Source organism: Balaenoptera physalus (genome assembly GCF_965194825.1).
Source record: "Balaenoptera physalus genome assembly, chromosome: 3".
Classification (NCBI taxonomy): domain Eukaryota; kingdom Metazoa; phylum Chordata; class Mammalia; order Artiodactyla; family Balaenopteridae; genus Balaenoptera; species Balaenoptera physalus.
In genome coordinates this window covers 159308773-159332764 of record NC_138890.1, presented here as the reverse complement: position 1 = coordinate 159332764, position 23992 = coordinate 159308773, and the positions used below count along the sequence as shown (strand labels likewise).

The 23992-nt window shown below is 34.5% G+C and overlaps 1 long non-coding RNA gene across 28 annotated transcripts in view; it reads left to right on the top strand.

The window, feature by feature from the left end:
- The window catches only part of LOC309656873, a 1296162-nt gene that overhangs the window by 462229 nt on the left and 809941 nt on the right, over window positions 1-23992 (top strand). For 13 of the 28 annotated variants that reach the window (XR_014261547.1, XR_014261548.1, XR_014261549.1 and 10 more), the window contains one exon: window positions 6084-6566. The exons of 6 other annotated variants lie outside the window; for them this stretch is intronic. This is a non-coding gene — a long non-coding RNA (uncharacterized lncRNA). Of the gene's footprint in view, window positions 1-155; window positions 257-6083; window positions 6567-9543; window positions 9645-15969; window positions 16275-23992 lie in introns of those variants that run through there. 9 more of the 28 variants (XR_014261540.1, XR_014261541.1, XR_014261546.1 and 6 more) reach the window with 6 other exon arrangements.

The following is a 23992-nucleotide window of genomic DNA, read 5'->3' as shown; positions in this document are numbered from 1 at the left end:
TGTATGGATAAAAAATAATCATCTACAGGACTGTGATATTGCCAAAGAAGGTCACAAAATGTAATGAGCGAACAGTTTTAGAGGTGACACTCACCTTCTAACACCATCAATATCACCCTCTATTTAAGTATCTCTATTTCTCCTTTAAAATTTAGGAAATATCTTTCTTACTCCTTTTGTTGTGTGCTGGAGGAGGACATACCTTTCAGTCCTGCTGTCGAGCAAAGCACAGCACAATATTCCGCTCCATCAGCAGGTAAATTCAATATGGGTGACTGTCTTTTAATCGATACATATTGTTGTGTTGTAGCTTTCAGGTATGAAGTGTTATATAATACTTTAAAGGACTCCTTCGACTTGGGTGTTTCTTATACGCATTTTGAAAGATTTTTTCCCTTGGTGTATGACTTATAGATGTGTCCTGATATTTCCCCTTTGACTAGATCTATGTAGTATAACTCAGCTACCTAAATAGTTCTACATGATAGGGTGACCTTGTTTCCATTCAATATTTTCAAAATACTAAAGCAGAGGTTCTCAACCTAACATCTAGAGTAAGGTCTTCTTATCCCCTTTTATATTAAAGAATAGTTTTAGAAACAACTATTACTAAATTTTTCAATATTTTAGAAATGTGTGTCCTCAAAAATATACACTTCCATATATGTAATACAGTGTTGCAACAGATTATCAAGTCAAAGATGTCTAGGCCTGAATGACCACCGTAAATAGGCTTTCCTATTCCAAAAGTTTTCTTGCAGAGGTAATGGATTGCTATTTGCATCATGTGCTGCTTTGCTAATCAAATTAGCTAAAACTTTGGTGATAATAAAAGTGTAACTCAAGAGATATGTTTTGTGAAATGTAATCCAAAAATTTCAGACATTTATAATGAAAATATAAATTATTGTTACTCTCATCTATATACAGTGTTAGGAGGCACAATTCATTTATACATACAAAGCTCTTATAACAGTTTTTGTGTCCATGTAAATTATAGTCATGACAAAAAGAATTAAGAGGTATCATGTAATAACCCGTAAAGGAGAAAAATCTGAAAAAGAACATATATATTATGAGATATTGGATCTACATGATACCTCATTTTTTTTTTTTTGCTTTTGTTTCTATTATTTTATTTAAGTATAGTTGATTTACAATCTCATGTTAGTTTCAGGTGTACAGCACAGTAATTCAGTGATATATATATAAATGAGGTACCATGTAAATCCAGTATCTTATAATGATTTGCAATTTATAAGTGTTTCCATGGATAGACTATTTATCATGGATTAACCTCCTAAAGTACTATTCCAGTAAATTATGATTATTATATTGGTGAAAACATCCGAAGAAAACAAAAACACTAATTCAAAAAGATACATGTGCCCCAATGTTCAGAGAAGCATTATCTACAATAGCAAAGATATTGAAGCAACTTGTGTCCATCACAGATGAATGGATAAAGAAAATGTGGTATTAGTAATCTATTTTATACATGTTAGTGTATATATGTCAATCCCAATCTCCCAACTAATAGGAACCTGATGTATAAAAATAAATTAATTAAATAAATTAAAAAAAGAAAATGTGGTGTGTGTGTGTGTGTATATATATGTGTGTGTGTATATATATATATATATATATATATATATATATATATATATATATATATATATATACACACACACACACACACAATGGGATTCTACTCAGCCATAAAAAAAAAATGATGAAATTTTGCCCTTTGCAACAACATGGATGGACCTGGAGGGTATTATGCTTAGTGAAATAATTCAGACAGAGAAAGACAAATACTGTATGATTTCATTTATATATGGAATATAAAAATATAAAACAAACTACTGAATATAACAAAAATAAACAGACTCACAGATATAGAGAACAAAATAGTAGTTACCAGTGCGGACACGGAAGGGGTGAAAGGCAATGCAGGAGTAGGGTTTAAGAGGGGCAAACTATGTATAAAATAAAAAAGCTATAAGGATATATTGCACAGGGAATATAGCCAATATTTTATAATAACTATAAATTGAGTATAATCTTTAAAAATTGTGAAACAGTATGTTGTATACCTGAAACATATAATATAAATCAACTATGCCTCAATCAATAAAAATAAATAAATAAAGTGATGAGTAAATTTCTAATACCTATTTAATTTGTGGGCATGTTTATCAGTTAGAAATAGCATTTGGAGATCCAAATATAGAAGCTTTAAAAAAATGGAGGTTTGCTTTTTACTCTGACATATAAGAAGTTTGCATATTGGTGGTCTATTGCTAGAATGCAAGCTTCATGTTGTCATCAGGAACCTGAGACAGTACTTCTCTTTCACTAATTTCAGCACATGGCTTCTGTCTTAAAGCTTACCTAATGCTTCTAGCCATTACATCTGCATTCCAGGCCAGCTGCAAAATGTATACAAAGATTTAAAATAGGGCATATCTTGTATATGTATAACTGATTCACTTTGTTATAAAGCAGAAAGTAACACACCATTGTAAAGCAATTATACTCCAATAAAGATGTTAAATAAATAAATAAGTAAATAAATAAAATAGGGCATATCTGACTACGACAACTCTACTCAACATTTTGTAATGACCTATATGGGAATAGAATACAAAAAAGAGTAGATATATGTATATGTATAAATGATTTACTTTGCTGTACAGCAGAAACTAACACATCATTATAAATCAACTGTACTCCAATAAAAAATTAATTAAAAAAGTAAAAAGGGCATATGTACCTGCTGAGTCAACTGCAATTAATGAGCCATCTCAGAAGTTACAAACAACTTGCCTTAGTATGGTTGCATTAAGACATAAAGGAAGGTGGAAAATGGTACATTGCGTTCAGCTAAACTGGGATTCTGTGACTAAGAATGGGGTCATGAATATTGAAAGGTCAATAGCAATCTCCAATGGTATATATAATAATGACTAAATTAAATCTTCAAGCAATGCTATACACACATGGAATATTAACAGGGAAAAATAGCAAAAGTAAAAACATCAGTAAAGAAATAACATACAACTTGTTAGCAGATGTTTTGTGTGTGTCAAAGCAGGCAAAAAATGACCAAGTTTCCTAATAGTGACCAAATGTACAAATTAAATAAAAATACACAAGAGGGCTATCAACACCCCATTTTGGAGAGCCATTCTCTAAGATTCTAAGTTTAGGAACAAAAATTTATATTTCTATTAACTTATGTTTTGAAGATATTCAGAGTCTGATAATATAAATGATATTAGGATAAAGACAAACTAATAATAAATAACAGTAAAAACAAGTTTAAAAAACCATTATTGTAAGAGTATAGGGATATAATAATGCATTTGATATGTAGTGTATTTATCGTTTATATTTGATAACATAGGAATTTACTGCTCCATTCATTGTTACAATCTATAGTATTACAAAAGCAGTGATTAAACAGATTAAGATAAAAATATCAGCTCTATTACTTATTGTTTGAAAAAGTACCTCTAAGGCTGGTCCTATCAGGTTGTTCGTATTTATCACCTGATGTAAGCTTTCCTAGGAAGCGGCCAGACCTTACCAAAGGACAAGAGCTTGCTCCCCAATCTGACTGTGTGGTGTAGAATGCAGACCACAGCAACTGCTCTCAACAAGGAGACAGAGCACGAATGACTGAGAAACACAGGCCCAGACTTTCCTCTAGAACACTCACCAGTCTTGTAACTAATACCTCTCCCCAAGCAGTAAATGGGTGAGGAGTAGAGAGAATCCGTAAGGGTTATTCTTAGGAAAGACTTCTGGGGCAAAAGAGGAGACTTTTGTAAATGATTTTGTAGAATTCACTCTTGAGTTATCGGTTACATGTATGCACTGATAATAAGAATTTACAAAATTCTCTCTAGAAGTCGATGTCATTGAGATATTTCACTGCACTTGCTGTGTGATCTTCAGATCCTTTCTGCCTAGACTGTAACTATACTTTCTGAATTAGAAAGAATTACTATACTACATTTACGTTAAGAAAAAAAGTACCCTTATTATGCAGGATCAAGTAACACCACTAAAACTCATGTTTAGGGAAAAAAAAAAATACAGATAATTATGTTTTATTATGTGTGTTCTAAAGAGAAAAATAATTGTGTTCCGCAATGTAATTTTATACCGTACTCTTCTAAATACTTTCGTTTAAACAAGATCTTTATAAAAATGTTTTCTGCACAGAAATTTTTGAATACTTTTAAAAACGATCACAACACATATGGGCTCCGAATGTGTTGAATTATTTTAATACTTTCACTGTAACTGGAATTCTTGAAGAGAATATGCATTTGCATAATGCTGATAATACTTTTTCATTTCTTTTTGTGCTTCAGCTGTTATAATATCCACTTATAATGGTAATTGTATGTGTTTATTATCCATGATTATCTCTAGATATATGTGCATTTTCTTTAATTACGCTATAAACTCTAAATGGAAAATCAAAATGAAGTCACCTCTTGTCTCAGTTAGGATATTAAATTCTCTTCCTTATATGTAGAGTTTCCCAAATGCCCACTGCAAAATTGTATTTGGGGAGTAGAGAGTGGAAAATCAATATAGTAAATGACATTACAGGGAAGGAGATATATAGAGGCCAGCTCTTCATTATCCCTCTTCTCACCCCTGAAAGCAACACATTCATTAATGCCAGCACTCACATAAACAAGCACTTTTCAAGTGCATAGTATACTGTGATAAGACAACTTTGTCAAACACTTAATTAATATAAAAGTCAGAACTAATACCACTGTTTTTTAATTCCACATATAAGGTAAAAAATTCTTCAGACACAAAGTTACTTCGAATGATTTTCTCTATTATTAAACAGTTATTTTGGTAGAAGAATCATACAAACAATATAATATCCAGGGCCAGATGTGGGCATGGATTCCCTCTACTAAGGCTAAAATTTTGGCTTCTCTTTAAAATAAGAGCCATTCATTCAACAAATAATGTTTAAGTACTTGATATATACTAGACACAGGGGATGTACTAATAAGAATGAACTAACTGACAAGAAAACTTCCCCTCATGGAACTTAAATTCTATTTGGATAAACAGAAGGCAAAAAATATAAGTACATAGTGTGTTAGTTACAAGTGTTTGCTAAGGTGAATTAAAGACTGGTAAGGTCTTGAGAAAAGGGGATTAATGACAAATGTCACCTCCAGTTCAGTTTACTAGAACAATTTGGTCTTACCTTCTTTCAAAGCAAAAACAGTCCTGTAGTTAAACAGATCCATTACACAAAGCAAGCAGCTTATAATATGCATTTATTCCCTTCTATTACAATTTAATTTTTTAAATGGCTCCACAAAGATACAATAAGTCAAAATGTATTATTGACAATAAATCCATATTAATAAATCATTATAAACTGTTTCTGAGGTAATAAATAGAGTTATTAATTTCACATAAATAACTTTAAAAAGGTAGCAAATGTAAAAATATATTTAGGTCATGGAGATGTCTGTTACAATAATAAAACTAATGAAACGCCAAAGTAACAGGCTTCATGTGTCCATATGAGTCCTCCACTATTCAACCCAATTCCAGACATACTCTTCAGAATCTCCTTATATTGAGATCCAGTAAAATCTACAATGATTTCAGTAAACACACACACACACACACACACACACACACACAAACATATAATATTGAAATACTGGGCTCAAAGGAAGGAGTGTAGTGTACATGCAATTTGTATATTTGCTAAATATGGGAAGACATTATTTAACAGAAGCTTATACTTCCTTTTACTTTTCCATCATTGTTTCCCGCTCCTCAAATACTTACCTAAACAACCAATAATTATATATGTTTTTTATGAATTTTTGAAATAATTCCCAGAAACAGGATTTACATGGCTGCCTCTGTATTTAACGTGTGTGTTAAATGTACCACACCTTCTTTATTCATTCCTCTGTTGATGGACATTTAATTTGCTTCCATGTCCTGGCTATTGTAAATAGTGCTGCAATGAACATTGGGGTGCATGTATCTTTTCAAATTATGGTTTTCTCCAGGTACATAAATACAATGGAATATTACTCAGCCATAAAGAAGAATGAAATACTGCCATTTGCAGCGATGTGGATGGACCTAGAGACTGTCATGCTGAGTGAAGTAAGTCAGACAGAGAAAGACAAATATCATATGATATCACTTCTATGTGGAATCTAAAAAATGATACAAATGAACTTATTTACAAAACAGAAACAGACTCACAGACTTAGAAAACTTATGGTTACCAGGGGGTAAGGGGGAGGGATAAATTGGGAGATTGGGACTGACATATACATACTACTATATATAAAATAGATAACTAATAAAGACCTGTTGTACAGCACAGGGGACTCTACTTGATACTCTGTAATGGCTTATATGGGAAAAGAATCTAAAAAAGAGTGGATATATGTATATGTATAACTGATTCACTTTGCTATACACTTGAAACTAACACAACATTGTAAATCAACTGTATCCCAATAAAAATTTAAGAAACTAAAGTGTGTGTTATGGACTCTGAGAGAGAATCTGATATTTGGCAGTTTTATTAAGTATCACCCATGGGAACCCCATCTGTAGACGCAGGAGTGGAAGAGGAAGAATGTGAGCCATGGGTTTCTCTGGAGCTGGAAGGAACTGTCAGGGTCATCCCAGGTTGGGTCAAAATGCTCAGGCTTTTATACCACTGTCTCCATCAGTGTTTGGATACCATGTGCTCCAGGAAGGACTGAATGTTGGGTCAGATAACTCTTGCAGCTGAGGCAGTCCTTGAAGGAGCTGGCAGCTGAAGTCTTTCCTATTATATTGCTCCCAGCAGCTGGGGCAAATCCATCCTTGAAGAGGTGAGTGTGTCCAATCACAGTTCTTGCCTTTTAGTTCTTGTGAAACCTAAATTGTTTGCTTTATAATTTTTTTAAATGCTTCCTTATAAATCCTCAATACCAAGATATCATAAATCCAGGAATTAAGAAAATAATGTTTCTATTTATGCAATTTCATAAATTCCTCTGTACAGAAATCAGGACTAAAACATGCCTTTGATAACAAATTGTCTGATCTGGGAACCAAATCTGTCACGTAAATGTAAATTGCATTTAGTTTATAGTTATGCTCTAAGGGATTATTGCCAAATCAGTTAGTTTCACTGCGTGTCCCAATATTCAGGTTGATGCATAAGTTTAAATAGAAAAATATATATATTTGATATTGAAATGCGCTTTTTAAAGGGAGAAAAGGTAAATGTTTAAAGTTGAACTGAAAGACACACAGTTCTAAATGATTTATTGGCTGTCTACCATTCTCAAATGCCTGCCAATCAATGTTACACGTGGCATCTTTCAGATGATGTGGGCTATTTCAAGGAAGTGCTTTTGCTTTTCATGATAAAAATACAACTGAAGGACCATGAAGAGAAAAGTGTAGTGTTTATCTAAATTGGCTGAAACACTGATTTCAAAGGCTAAAATCATTCCGAAAGATAGTCTCAAATCTGGTATTTCAATACTGTGGTTTCCTTAGATTTTAATCTTGAGAGATAGTGCTTCACTCTCATCTAATCATGCTGGATTTCAAAATCCTTTCATAGTTTAGTGTTGAAATTACTGGCAGGACTTGGCAATTAAAAGCAGAGGAGAGCTTTCACAAAGGAGCTTGTCATTGTTCTTGACTTCCCTGATTTCATGCTCATCAATACAGCATTTCTCAAGGGCTGAGGAAAAGCAGTACATGATTCTAAACGCCAATGCTAGAGACGATATTCAGGGAAATGAAAAGTTCTGTTTCCTGTGCTGGTTCTGATTCATCTTGAATCAAGTTATTGTCTTATCATCATCATAGATATCTTCAAAGACCCCATGAAAGAAGGCTATGATGCATGCCTAGTGTAGGGGTTTAAACATCTCACAGCATTGCCCTGAATCCCTAGGTGTGGCAACAGTATTTTTATTTGAAGTTGTCATAAACTTTCAAAATACTTGAAAATAATTGCCCGCACATGATAAAGGCAAATTTTTCATTCCTGCTTCTGCTTCTGCTTTTTTCTTTGGGTGGTAAATCCTCTAAGTACAAACAGCAGCCTCCTTACATAAATAAAATAGGATAGTGAATGTCATTTTCAGTCCAAAGTTCTGTCCAGGCAATGACAATGAGGTACAGAGGAGGCAAAGTAGTTGTGCAAGAACTTGATCTGTTGGTTCTACTTTTGATTCAACCAGTGAGAAAAGTTACATTGTGTATCAAGAAACTATTTTCTCCCCTTCTCTCTCATCTATCTATCTATCTATCTATCTATCCACCTACCTATAAATTTTATGTAAATACTTCCTTAATCATCTCAAGTTCAGACAGCTGCATCAATTCCTCTAAAATTACTCCCAGCATTCTTCCAGGTGATATATTTAGGCCAAATGCACTTCTGTCTCTATATACTATTTATTTCATTTAAATTTGTCATTTTTCATATTGCATCATGACCATAAAATGGGATCACCATTATCAAACTAACCAAAGTTTCATCAAGTTCTGCTTATTCTCTGGTAACCCTTCTACTCCATGTGAATAACCCCAGAGTCTCACTCACTTAAATTTCTTGGTGGCATGAAAGCCAATATTTTGTAATTTCCTCTACCCTCTTTTGTCTATTTCTCCACAAGATCCCATTGATTTATATGCATTTTAAAATTATAAATATTAACTAACTTAATTTCTACTAAATTTCTATTTTTCTCTTTTCTCCTGTAATGCAATACATTCTTTAGTACAAAACTGCCAAACCAAACTTTAAGGTCATTCTGACATAAGCAAGTGATATAACAGGGAATAAAAACCACCCCCTTGTAATTGTGGGGAAAAAAAAGTGGGGGTGCAAGGAAGGGATACAATCAGAGGGTAGAAATATTTCCTCACTCAACTTCCATTCACTAAATACCTTGCTCATATTTCCATCCTTACACGGTTCTCGTTCCATGATATTCAGTCATCCATCAGATACATATTGATTCTTTGCTATGTGCCAAGTTCTGCTTTTGGCTGTAGAAATTAAGTAGCAAGCAATATAGAGAACCCCTGATCTTAGGGATCTTATATTAAAAGATGTGTTAAAGAAGTGTGTGAAAGAGTGAATGCACTTACATTAAGTGTGAGCAGTTTTAATTTAAGTGTAGTAATATGGTGTCACCAGAGTTGTCATATCTCATTGGATGGTAAGTAACAGAAATCCAACTACAGAGAGAATAGGTAAGGGAAAATGTACTAGACATTTACTGGGCCGTGTGATATAATCTGAGGGAAGTTTAGATGAGCAAAGGCCAAAGTACATGGATAAAACCGGACCTAAAAGACAATGGTCGTAAAAGACATTGCCATTCTCTTGGGAGGGTTTCTGATGATATTTCCTGATCCTTATGTGGCATGATTTATCTGTATGGAAGATGCAAAGTGTGGAAATTCTAGCTGATATTTGAATACATTCTTCCATAGACTTGATAGTCACTGAGGCCTTGCATTCTGGAACAAAAAGGGCAAGAGGGAAGCTTCCCAACATAAGAAACTATACTTTTTGTGAATCTGTCCAATAAAAGGTATTTTTATTTGCTTTAAATTCAAAAACAAAGAAAACCTAGAAACTAAATATATGTGAACTTATGTTTATTTCAAACTAGGGGAGGAAATTGTTTTACATTTTTAATATTTCTTAAGCTTTCCTTTTCTCCTTATGTAAATCTGTTACTAAATCAGTACTTCTAAGTGAAAATCACAGTATCTTACAATTTGGAATGAATAGTGCATGAAAGCGAAAACCTTTTCTGATGCATTTCTAGTACCCAGAATAGTGCCTGATAAGTACAAAATAAATATTTGTTGCATATATATATATATATATATATATATATATATATATATATATATAGCACTGTAACAAATCATAGTGAAGAAATGTAATTTGTTACAGGCGGTAAAAGTAATATAATTTTTGTACATATTATATATCTGGCACTGTTCTAAGTGTTTCTGATATATTATTTCATTATCTCTGTTCTTCCTACCACCTGATAATGAGTTACTATTTTTCATATTATACGTACAAGAATACTGATCCTTAAAAAGTCTTATCCACTGGGGTATGATATTGAGAAATTGACAGAAATGGACTTGATCACAAATAAACCTAGTTTCAAAGCTGTGTTTTTATATTGCAACATGCAAAAGCCATCTGGTCTACTTCACTATCTTGACATTGCATCAATTTCAGAAATGAATGTTGGCTTCAATTATAATACAACGAAATTAAAGAAACCAAGATATCCAAGTGCAACCTCTTGAAATCTTTCTATTAAAATGTGTAAAGCAGGTATTTTTACTACATAATGAATGACATATACTATCCATGAAAATTTTCTAGAAGCTTATGTGCATTTTGTATTAGAGAAAGTCCATATCAGTTTCCTCCTTTCAATCAAACCAGTTCATAAGCATTCCTCTAAATGCTTCTAAGAGTAACGTATCAGGTAGGAAGAGAATTTTCCATACAGGTTTGTATTTTTCTGTGATTTACTTCTCATGTCTCAACTCTGCCACTTCTCTGAAAACCACACTTGTTTTGGGGTGAACTTTTGGAATCGAATGGAATGCCAGATGCTATGCTTCCGGTCCCCTTGCATCTCCCCTTGTTTTCCTTTGAATGAGAACTCTTACCTGCTTTGGGTCAGCATTTTAGCTTTGAAAGTTTGGACTTAGATTTTAGTGTATTTATCATTCTTTTTTCACAGTAAATCAGGAACAGATTTTAGCTTTTAACCTCCAGGACCCTCAAAATATTCTGATATTTTTTAATGAAGCAATAATCAATTTCATGACTAGTTGTGTCACTTTAATTGTGTTAAGATATAGACTGATGTTCCAAAATTTCAGCATAACAAGAAGATTTAGGTACTCAGGCTAATTTAAACATGGAGGCATCATTAGGAATAGAGACCATAATAAAATAGAGTATTGGGGGTTTTTTTAATTAAGGTTATTTAATCCAAATCACATTTAGGGTATATGTATTTGTACCAGTTATCAAACTTGGTGTCACAAATAAATTGAATACTAGGTTGACAAAATGTAAAAGGTACAGACTAGATTCTAATGTGGATTCTACAGGCTATTAATCCACATACTTTAGGCAAAATATATATATATAAAATTACAAAAATTTTTCTTTTTTTCTGAATTGATTTTTAGAGATAGCTATGTAATTGACACTCACAAAATAATCAAAAAGTTCTATAACTCCAGTGGATAATTTTGAGGGTAGAAATATTCACTATATTATATTTTAAGGAATACAACTAATTAAAAAATAATTAATTTTGTCTTACTTTTTCCCATTGCTCGTAATGGAAAGTGACATGTAAATACACTTGTCTCTTTCCTCATTGGCACTTACCTACATATCTTTAATAGCTTTATTGTTTTAGCTCTGCCAAGAGATTAGTTAGTAAATTAAGGCAAAACAAATCCTGTGAACAGCTAGAAACTACAATATTAATTTTAGTCAATGTAACTCTAAATAATTTTACACTAACAATGGACCAAAGAGAACAAATAAAATATTATTGCAAAAGTAAGTAAATAAATAAAGTAGCCTAGGTCAAGTTGTCCTAATGTCCCTAAATAAAGTAATTGACAAAATTAAAGTCTATGATATAGTAAGTGACATAACATATCGTGTATGTGATATCATAATAATATTTCTTCCTTTCCTTCCTCTAGTTACTGAACCCCCTAATTATCTCATTATTTGATCACTTAAAAGTTATTCAACAAATGATTAACATCAGAAACTGAAAGTTCACTGTCTAAAATGATTCAAAATACCACTTTCAATTTTTACTTGTAAATTTAATTTACTTTATAAAAGATGGACTCTCTTTTCAAGAATAACATAAAAATCAATTCATTCTTCTGTATATTAATATTATGTCATTTGTAGTTTAAACTTTTCATCTAATATCAGATTACATGCAGGAGTCTATAATTACTCTGACAGATGTGCTTTAGAAAATGCAAAAATAAAATGTGGAGATTAATATCGACAAATTTACTATTGGGATCAAATGTTTTATTAAGTAAAACGTTTTGTTTAAAATCCTTAGCTTAGTGCAATTTGATAGAAATTCCTGAATATCAGAGCATTTAAAATAGATTCTTAATTTAAACTTGGCATATTTCTTGTAAGATATAATATAATCGAATTGAACATGGCTGTCTGTAAAACTATAAATATGATCAGAAGAGACTCAAACTAAATTAAGTTTTAGCAGCCGTCAATTTATTCTAAGATGACACTGACATAAAAACTGGCTTATTGAGATTTGTAAATCTTATTCTGTAAGTTCTTGCTAGAGAGAGTCTAGAAGTTTTCTGCTCAGACTATGTAGATCAAGACAAAGTTCTTTTATTAGTAACACTATTCAGAAGATGATTTTCTTTTGAATCTATAAATGTAAAATTCTCAAAGTATTTCCAACATGATCTTCCATCTCTAAATTGATTTTATTTCTAAATAAATGTAATTACTTTAAATGTCTAAACTATGTAGTTGAGTCTTATCTAATTCTTTAGTTCCCAGATAGATAGGAGTTAAACAATGGCATCCAAGGCCACTAGGCTTTGCTCTCTATTCTGCCACTGCCAAACTATGTGTCCTGACCTAGGTGTGAGACTCTCATAATAGATGCACTTTTTCATAATTCAGCTTCTCATATAGAGTACCATTTGCAGTTTATATACTGATGCCTTACATACTAGAAGATACATTTCTGAAACCACTGAGAGCATGAAGAAGAGCCATAACAGAAATAACAGAATACACATAAAAACTCTTTAATTTTCAATGCACTCCTTCCCAAATTGGAATAATATGTAAATTCAAATATTTTGAGCACTTCCTTACTTTCTGGCACTACAAGGTGCTCCACGTTCATCCCGTGTATTTCTTTTCCCCATTCTTAGATTGGCCTTTTTTCCAAAGAGCCCAGGTTTCTTTATAAAAAATCCATATCTAAATGCTAGGTGTGCTTCAAGCTAAGGTGGTGTAATTTCTTTAAGGACTTCTCATCTGACAAGCAAAGAAAAATATGTGCATATGTATGTATGTATTCTTTCCCATGTATATACATATCTATAAATAGTTCTATATGCAACCATCTGTGTCTATATTAAGATCTACATGAGTTCTTACTTACGTCTCCAACTCTAATCTATTGATATATGATTACTCTAGCCTTCTCCCCCTACCTGTAAACTCTCACTCCAACAATGAAAAACCTGACTTCCACCATCTGACATCTATTATTTAAATGTTCAATTCCATTATATGTGTATAGAGGTAAAATAATTGATAAAGTGTACCTCACAGAGAAACATCTGTATCAATTAAAGTAAAATACATATGTACAGATTTTTTGCTTTTAGTCTTAGAGACTCCATGTATTTTCAAAGTCACCTTGGTCAGCACCCTTTCTCTCCACTCCCTTCAATGAAGTTATTTTATATGTTTGTTTGTAATATAGGTGGAGTTTTTAACATTCTACATTCTATCCTGGGATCTCATAACCTCCTAATTGATATTCTTCATTGCATATATAAAGATTTACTATTCGTGTTTTAAACTCTGTGGATTTTGACAAATAGGTATTCTGCTGTTGGATGGAGTGTTCTATAAACGTTAGTGAGATCAAGTTCAGTGATAGTGCTGTTCGGGTCAACTAATGATTTTATTGTTGGCTTGATGCATCAATTATTGAAAGAAGAGTGTTGAAATTTCAACTATAATACTGAAATTATCTACTTTTTTGCTTTCAGTTTTTACAAGAAATAATTAAATAATTAAGTTTCTGAATCAGTTGGTTTTAAGAAAAATAAAGTATTCTTGATGGGACCGACCTAATCAGGAGGGCCCTAATATGGATGGATGATTTTACAACTTTAAAGATGGATGTTTATTTTCAAGTCATTGGATTCATTCATTCATGCCTTTATTCATTCAATATTTATCAATATTTATTCTGTACCTACATAAACCTGACTGCAAAATTGGCTAGAGATTGACACTGTTCTAAAAAAAAAAAGGTTTAATTATGAAGATTGATGCTAATGATTTTTTGTAACTTATGTTCAAAAGGTTATGAAGGAGAATTCTCTGGCAACTGAGGTGATAGGAGATGAATTTTGAAAAATGTGATAATTGCCATATTATTTGCCTAAGCTTACATATATGGCAGAAAATTTGTGGAGGAACGTTAGCTGCATGCAAATCAGAAGTTAGGGCTATACAGTTGATTATTCATTCATTCAGTATTTAAATAATTCAAAATATATTTATTGAGAACCTAATATTTGGAAGACCTTATCATAGATGAAAGTATTACATAGATGGATAATGCCCAAGAGATCTCAGAGTATGTTGGGGAAGACAGTTGCACAGTTGTAGTACTATGGGAAGTAAGGGAAGTGATATTAGGTTTCAAAGTGAGTCTGCATTATTTTGCTGATGTTTCTGGGAAAACATTTATGGAAGATGTGTGGTAGTTTGTGTGTACAGGTTTTTTTTTCAGCACTCATTCCTCTCTCCTTAAAATTAAAGCATTTAGAAAGCTAAAGCAAAACCAAACAAGCAATGAAACTCCCTTTGAGCCAGTGTTCTGGATACAGCTTAGACCACTTTCCCATTGTATGCAAGTGTATCAGCTTAGAAGGTTAATAAGTCAGAGCCCATCCTGCTATTGTTAATTCTGGCAGCAACTAAAGCCACAGAGATGGCAGTTTTAGAAGTAGTGGAAGTGACAGGACATCATGTTCTCGTGTCTAAGCACCAATCTGTGGACGTGAGAAGCTTAAAGCTTTGGTAATAGGAGCATCTCCCTGAACCAAGGTTGTAGGAATTTTTCTGTGTCTTTAAATTCAATAACCCCAGACTTTCCTCCATGCCTTCAGACACAAGCACACTTCAGCTATTCCAGCTTTTCTGTGTATGTTTCAGTGTAATTTCTGCTTGAGATACCCACTGTGGTTCCTTTTTCCTTCTCAAAACCCTGAAAAATGTGGTAATTAATTGTTTTGAAGAAAGTCACTAGGCCAACAAAACTGGAGTAAAGAGTCAACATTCTCTGCCCATCCCACCCCTACCAGAGGTTATGAGTAGAAGTGTAAAGAGTACACAAATTTAAGCATAATCTAAGTTTTATTCGTCTGGAACACAGAGTGGTTATGGAACAAATCAGGGCCGTATGGGGCCTTCCTGGGACAGACCCCCCTGCCCATGTCCTCTGCCTGTCTCTGTAGAGAAGCTGTAGTTTCCCAGGCCTCTCCTGAGTCACAAAAGCCTGACTCAAGAATTCATGATTAAAAGGATGTAGTGACAGGGCTTCTTCCCTGGTGGCGCAGTGGCTGAGAATCCACCTGCCAATGCAGGGGACACGGGTTCGAGCCCTGATCCGGGAAGATCCCACATGCTGTGGAACAACTAAGCCCGTGAGCCGCAACTAAGCCCATGAGCCACAACTACTGAGCCCGCGTGCCACAACTACTGAAGCCCGCACGCCTAGAGCCCATGCTCCACAACAAGAAAAGCCACCGCAATGAGAAGCCTGCCCACTGCAACGAAAGAGTAGCTCCCGCTCGCTGCAACTAGAGAAAGCCTGCGCCCAGCAACGAAGACCCAACACAGCCAAAAATTAATTAATTAATTAATTAATTTTTTAAAAAAAAGGATGTAGTGACAAAAATAGCAGTTGGGCCAGGAGAACTGGTAAGAATTTAAGCAGTAAATCAGCCATATGGCAGTCACAGAGTCTTTGGTTTTTCTCTGAAGTACCTAGGTGACAGTATCTGATACATGTTTCGTGTGTTGTTTGGCAGATGCTACAACCCACACCAAATGGAGGAAGTTAACTACTTGATGACCAGGAGCACATAGCCCGCACACCTACTAGAGCCTAAGGACTGATAAGGTTAACCCTTGTGACACCCCTCTGTTACCTCACCTTCAACCAATCAGAGAATTGTGCACAAGCTGATCATATACCCTCCAACTCCCCTCCCTCACCTGACCTTTAAAAATGCTCTTCTGAAACCCATTGAGAGTTTAGGTTTTTTGAGTATTAGCTGCCCTGGACTTCTTGTATGGCACCTTACAATAAACACTGCACTTTCCTTCACCACAACCCATTGTCAGTAGATTGACTTTACTGTGCGTGGGTGAGTGGACCCAAGCTTGGTTAGGTAACAGTTAAGTGAGCATAACAGGAGCATGTGATTGCAAAGTTAAATAGTAATCAAAAGACTAAAATGTTTATGCATCATACAAAGGAATTTTGACTTTATATTTAAGCAGTACACCTAGAATCAAATGGTACTGCCATTGAGAATATGTATCCCATGATGTAGAGTCTTGGGGAATAAGGTATAGATAGATCAGAAACACTTTATAAAGAACATGGCAGGAGGGATTGCTTCTATGAATGCCAAGCCCATTGACTTGCAAGCCCAATGTACCTACATTTACAGTGCCGTTTGTCTCAAAACCTTGTTTTTCTTTTCTAATTCTGACATAAAGTTAAGGAAGAATAAAATACAAGCCTGCTCCTCATTTATTAATTCTAAAACTATGTTTTGAATGTCTTTGTACTATGCTAGATATGGAAGATAGATGACTAAGATAGATAACATCCCTGACTTCATAGAGTTTACTGTCATTAAGTAAGAGAACTTTTATGAATATCATCAGGCAAATGAATAACAATTATAAACAATAAAATATGCAATACCATATGAGTAATATAAGCAAACATAAGGGTGTGATGTTATGTTTTGTGTTGGTCATGTAATTTGGCTTTAAGGTGAGGTATTTCTAAGACATTCCTGAGGAAAAGGCAATTCAGCTGAGAACTGATGAATGGCTCTGAAATCACCATCCAAAGACCAAGGAAAAACAGTTCTAGGTAGAAAAAATGGCATGTGTAAGGACCCTAAACTAAGATAGAGCTTAGCTTTCAGATGAACTGAACATAAGGTCCTGGTGGTTAGAATATAGAGATTGAGGGGAAGTAAGCAGAATAAATATGGAATGGCAAGTAAAGATTTACAGGCCAGGTTAAGAGTTTTGCATTTTATTCTAAATGTACTGAAAAGGTTCTCAATGTATGTTAAGCATGGGAATTCACTGATCAGAGTTATTGAAAATTTTTTCACTACAATTTCAAGAGTAAATTGGGTAGAATTACCAGGGATTGAACTGTCCAAAGCAAAACGAGACAGCTAATTAAAAAAAATACTGCAATAATTCAGGTGAAATTGATCACAGTGGCTCAAACTACTGTTTGTAATAAGGGAAAATAAAACGGGTGCAGTTATATATTGATAAGAGTAAATTGACAAGACTACATGATAGATTGGATGTGCAGAGTAACAGAAGTGAAGTGCCAAAACAGCTTTCTGGAAAAAACGTGTTTAAAAAAGAACCTCATTCTGAGCTAGGTTATATAATTGTGAGCAGATGGGAATGTAGTTGGTTCAATAAAGTAAGTTTGGAATGACTAAAGTAGATCTGTTCTGGAGATATACACTTTGGGGCCTCTAAGTATAAATGAGATTTAAAGCCATGGGAGAGAATGTATTTTCCTAGGGAGAAAGTTGGCATAAGAAGAAAAGAAGACATAAGATTAAATGCATAGGAAATTCAAATTTATTGACACTTGTACAGAGATGAGATAACAAAGGAGACTGAAAATGAGTCACCAGAGAGAGAGAGAAGTAAGAGTAGAATGTGACAGAAGGCAAGGAACTGGGCTGCTTCAGGAATGGGGAAATGGGAAAGAAAGAACAGTAACCAGAGATTACAGCAATATGGAGATACTCTACTCAGATTAGGTTTGGTTGCTTACTGCTTTATAATGAAAATCTTTTACAGGAAGTAATAAAACTGAGAAGTAAGGTTATAGAAAAGCACATGATTTAACAAACAAAGTAAAATAAAATTAATAAAACAAAATAAAGAAGAAGTTTAGGAAATGGAGAACAAATATTTTTAAAGATGATGATATATCTTCTCAATGTACAATCTTTGTCTCTCTTTTATTATTTTTTAAGTTTTCAGATTTAAAAGTAATGAGTTCTCACTTTCCTAAATTATTTTATCATTTGTTACATAAGAAATAATTCCTCATTATTCAATCCGCAGGGTGTCACATAACTGTTAAAACATTATTAAAATTATTGGAACTATTAATCCAATGACCTGATCCACTTACCTGTCTACACTGATTATTATCAGTTAAAAAAATATCTATTAAATGATGATTACTTGTAGAGGAGTGGTTTTATCCTCCACATTTACATACACATAATAATATGAATTAGTTTTATTAGCAAAACAAACAAGAAAACACAATGAAGAATAATATAAAAAGCAAGATTTACAAGTGACATATAGAAAAATGCATGCCTCTAACAATTTGGGGTACTTGTGCTATAGTAGTCTCTTAATTGATATAATTCATTTTTGCATCCTGGAGTTACTTAGATTAAATTGCTATCTAAAGCATTATAATGAAATGTATGATTAAGTTTAAAAACATGATGAATTTATTTCTAATTGACCCACTTCAATAGTGTCAGAAAGCAGTAGAGTGAAGTAAATTCTTCTGGGAATTCACCCGTTTACTGCCTGAGACCATCTCTCCTGATCGCAAGTCAATATTTCTTTCACTCATCAGTGATCATAAAACTTTTCAATAATTCTAATTTTAAAGAATGATTACAGTGAGTATATAGTCATTGATATCTTAAAGGTTACAGCTAAAATGAACACAAAGTTCATTTTATCTTTAATGAGTGAGCCTTTTTGAAAAGTCAAGCAGTTTTCCTCTGACAAAACTTTATGCATTAAGGTTATATATTTGACTGACCATAAAAACTCTACTAAAATAATTTGTATCTTCTATGAATCTAGTGATATACCAAGATGAGATAGTCTCTTAGGTTTCCACTGGGGGCTTCAATAATCAGTATACGTGCCAGAGGATGAGGTTAATCATTTACAAAAGAGAAGAAGTGACAAATTACAGGGTTCTGAGATATATTTACAAAAAGGAATCATATACTGTGTATGGGGGGCAGTGAGGGTTTATGGGTTCCCGATACTTGAAGAGAAGCAGTTAGGAAGCAAATTGAAGAGACTGAATTAGGAAGGGACCTGTCAGACAATGCTGAAGTCCTCTGTGGGTTTTACATCCACGGATTTATGGTGGTTCAAATATGCCCTATCTTGTTCTTCCTGAGTTTTGTCGTTATTGTTGTTGCTGTGTTTGAGGGAAGTTAGATGCAGAATATGGGCAAATGAAGTGTTACTGAAATGATGAAAAAATTAAATAAACAATCAACTAAAGGAACAAAAAGACTGATAGCTTGGAGGAAAGTAGAGGTATAACTGACTTTGAAGTTGGATTAAAGCTGAAGAACAAATTTAGAAGTTTAACCAACTTATTAGAAGAAGAAGATTTAAAGTGAAGAAGCTTCAGTTAATCTAACAGTTACTTGAAATGAAATGGGAAAATATGTAATGGCAGGTATGAGTGGTTGAAGTTAATGTGGGAGAAGCTCAGTAAATGTGAGGTGGTGAAGAACCTAAAAGACTAAGATGTTGGAGGGGCCATTCTCACTGACATTAAAACCAACCTCATATTGAAATGTCTTGGAATGTAGAAATAAGACCTCAAGAAGAGGGGCCAAGTCTCCTATGAAGTGGAAAGATTGACTCAGATTTCCTGGGATTACAGAAATGAAGGTGAAGGTGATGATAGTAGGGGAATGCTACAGGTCTTCAAATTTTTTCTTCTTGTACCTATTGTTTCTTTATATTTTTATTTGGTTTTATAAGAGGTTGTGGGAACTAATGGTATGGGAAAAGTCAAACAAACAAAACAAAAAACAATACTGAGGAATGAGGGCATCGCATCACTTCCTAAACTGAGACACACTAAAGACATTGATGTCTTTGTGGGAGATCCAGAATGAAGTTGTGGAAGTAGGGGAAATGCCTGGACAGTTTCACAGCATAGAAGGATGTCATTATAAAATGATAGCTTCAGGAAGCACACTGAGAATTAGGGAAGTTGGGAGTTATGAGTATCGAGATGCTGATGTACAGAACACCAAACAACTGGGGAGAACTTACTGTGTGCCAGGATGAATGAAAATATCAAAGACAGGAATGATGAGTGTAGGAAAAATTGCACAGTTGCATTGTTGGGCTATAAAGGAAATGTGAGAAAAAATACCAGAGACATCTTGGTCAGTTTTTTCTTAAGTAATTACACAGTTGGGAGGAAAAATATTAGGCTCCCTGAAAAGAGAGGATGTCTCAAGGAATACAAGACAGGAGAATTTATTGGCAAAACTGCATATTAAGTTTACAAATTAGAACAGAGGAAACGATCAGGATCAGCCCTTGTAAAATATTTAATTTCTTACTAAGAAAGGTGATCATTAGCTGTTTGAGTAAGTGCAGCCTCACATGAGATTATGTTGTTGCTTTAGCTTAACTACAACTCTCAAACAGAGGCATTTGCATTTTCATGGAAAGCTTATGAAGAAAAAAGATTTTAAGAAAAAAGTAGGGATGAAAGAAAGGAAAAGGGGAGAAGTATCCAAAGTAGAACTTAAATCACAAAAAATCCAGCAATTTTTAAAAAATGAATGAGTTGAGCCAAATATAGGTAGCTATCTCTCATAGCTAAGAAAATCACTGAGGAAAAATCCAGCCACAGTTTTAAAAACTCTCGGTTTATTAACTATTTTGTTCTCTGTGTTCCACAACAACATTATATGCTTTCATTGTAATTCAAAAGGGTGTGGGAATTGGACAAAAAAAAAAAAAAAAGATTTGTGCAGTGGACATCATAGTATGGCATGCAAACCACACAAAAATGTTTCAACATGAATTGTAAATATCTGCACATCCCCTATCCCAGTGTACAGTCCTCTCCTCTCTAAAGAGTCCCTAACATCTTTCAAACTGAATTGATTCCTTAATTCTCTATATTCCCCTAGTTCATTTTGGGGGTTAACAAAAAAAATTTTAAGATTGAAATAAATTATTGGAGAGAGAATATTGGGAGATGAAAAATTCTTCTTTTCCCTTTATTGAGACATTTACTGGTTGATAAAGCCTAAGTAACAAATTCTGTATCTAGTCAACTATTAAACCCTACGGTACAATGAAAATGGAAACAGATCTTGCTTTCTCTTTTTGTTGCTGTACAGGCCAAGCTGAGGAAACTAATGAAAAACTGTTTTTCTACCAACTTAGGATGGTATTACACTGACTGCTTCATTTCTCCAACTCTGATCAGCTCTGCTCCCATTCATGGCTTTTTATGGTCAACAGTGCTTGCTGGGGGCAATACTGCCACTAAGGACTATGGAAAGCATCTACCTGACTCCTCTTCCAACCTAAACTTAATGTTTGCGAATATCTACACCATATCCTGGAGATGATCATGTTACTGAAGGAAACTCTGGTTCACTGGCTAGACGCACAGCAAAGCCAACCTACTGACGCTGGGTTTGTGGTGAAGGAAAGTATAGAGTTTATTTGCAGGGCACTAAGCAAGAACAGTGGGTAGCTCATTCTCAAAAGACCTGAAATCCCCAAGGCTTTTAAGCAAGGGTCTTTAAAGACAATGTTAGGGGAGAGGGTCATAGGAAGCCTAATCATCTCATGAACCTTCTTCTGATTAGTTGGTGGTGAAGTAGCAGGGTAATGTTTCTGGAATCTCAATCATCAACCTACTGTGTCCAACCAGTTTGGGGTCTCCGTGCTTGCGTTCAGTATATAGTCACCATCCTCTGCTGGGTGAGGGGTTTTCGTTTCTGCAGAACAACTCAAAGATATGCATCAGATTGTTATCTACGTCACTTCTGGGGGAACTAGGAGTCCTGTGACTCTACTATTCTAATCATTAACTGTTTGAGTCTGCTCTGCAGAACTCCACAAAGGCCTAGGACACTAAAGCCTTCTTTCTACAAGCAAGAAACAGGAGTCACAGAGGGGCTTCCATACCCAGGAGGGCTCTGTAGGGTCCTACTTGGTTTCAACCCTCCCGCCTTTTCTTTGATACTCCTCAGTCTTAAAGGGAACAAAGGTGGGACGAGAAAGGGAATAAAGTTTTGGATAGAGAGATTAACCATAAACTCGGCATGGGAACTCAGTTTTAGGGTGTGAAATAAAATTTATATTTTATGGCAAGGCAAGAAAAATTTAAACATAAAAATTCTTCTCTGCCCTTTGGCTTCCCTCTAGCCCTCACTGTGCATTGTGTACTTGCATTTACGCATCAACCAAATCCTCTCCCATCGGCAGGAATACCTGCTCAACCATAAAGAGCAACATTCTCCTAGCATTAACAGGACAACTCCTTACAGATAACATTCCTTCTAGATAAGGTGTCACATGGCACTTAGATCTGGATTATTTAAACGGTCAATAATATATCATTTAACGTACAGCCCTCTGTCTCAAAAAATTATATAACTGTGCCTTGACTTCCAACAGGTGGAACAGTTCTCAGCTTTCTGAGATGCTCTTCCCATGTTACAATCTTCAAATTTGGCTTGAATAAAAGTTTCCATTTCTTTCTTAGATGGACTGATTAATTTTTCATCCACGGGGGACTCAGTTTCAATTCATTACACCCTCCTTTTGATGCCAAAAGCTCTTCTTCTGTGCACTGGTGCCGAATCAAATCTTGAAGAAAGAGTTTTGGATGAAGTAGAAAAGAATAGCTTTATTGCTTTGCCAGGAAAAGCAGGACACAGCAGCCTCCTGCCCTTCAAAAAACTATGTGACCCAACCCAGGACAGTTTGGTGAGGAGTTTTATAGCAATGTTTCAACGGTGGAGTTGCTGATAGAATTTGGGTGTGTGTAGGGCATGCACACCTTTAATCTGGTCTCAGGTAATCTTTTGATGAGTTTCTCTGGTTCCTTTAATCTGGCCTCAGGTGGTCTTCTCTGGAATGAAGAATGCTGACATCTTCCATTTGTTGGGGGTTTTGGTTCTATAAGGAGCTTAAAGATATCATTATGTGTATCCCTTGAGGCTGAACCAGGACCTGCCCCAAGGCTGCACCATTGTCTCTTGGCTGTTCCTCCCTGCCTCTGCATTCCCTCCATTCCCTGATTAGCAACTGTTTAAATCTGCCCTTAGGAACTCAGGGAAGGTCATGGAGGCTGAAAAGAAAGGCTCTTATGCCCAGGAGTTTGGTTTCACTTTCTTGCAATTGACAAATAAGGAGGGGAAACCACACCACAAAACATGTAAAAATAAGCAATTAACAACTAATCTGGAGACACATTTATTTCCTGGAGGCTAAAGACACCAAAAAATGCAGTGGCTTTAGTGTCACGGGTTTTCTAGTGCTACTTTGCAACATCAACCCTGACTTTTCTCTGAAAGTGGAAGTGATCTAACTGGATCGACCTCTGTATACATGTTTAAACTCTAACCAGTACCCCCTTTCCATTGTGATTATCAATCTACCCATGAGAGGAAAAAAAGTGTTGATTCTGAGTACCTCGGGGATAATTACTTTGCAATTAAGCATTTAATAGCAGATTGTATGTGGTTGCAGAAATATAACTGAAAACAAAATTTCCTGCCAACCTAGAAAACCTCTCCACAAAGGTAGAAGAGAAACAATTTAATTAGTGAATAATCATTAAACCAGAATGTGATGTGTATCACAAGCAATCCACCAAAGAGATTGCAAATTCAGAAAGAAATCTCACTTTATTAGATGGCGAAGCAGATAAAATCTATCTCGTCTATGTTCTCAAGATACAAACTACAGCTGATCCTCAAGTAGAGGACGAGAGGACTTGAC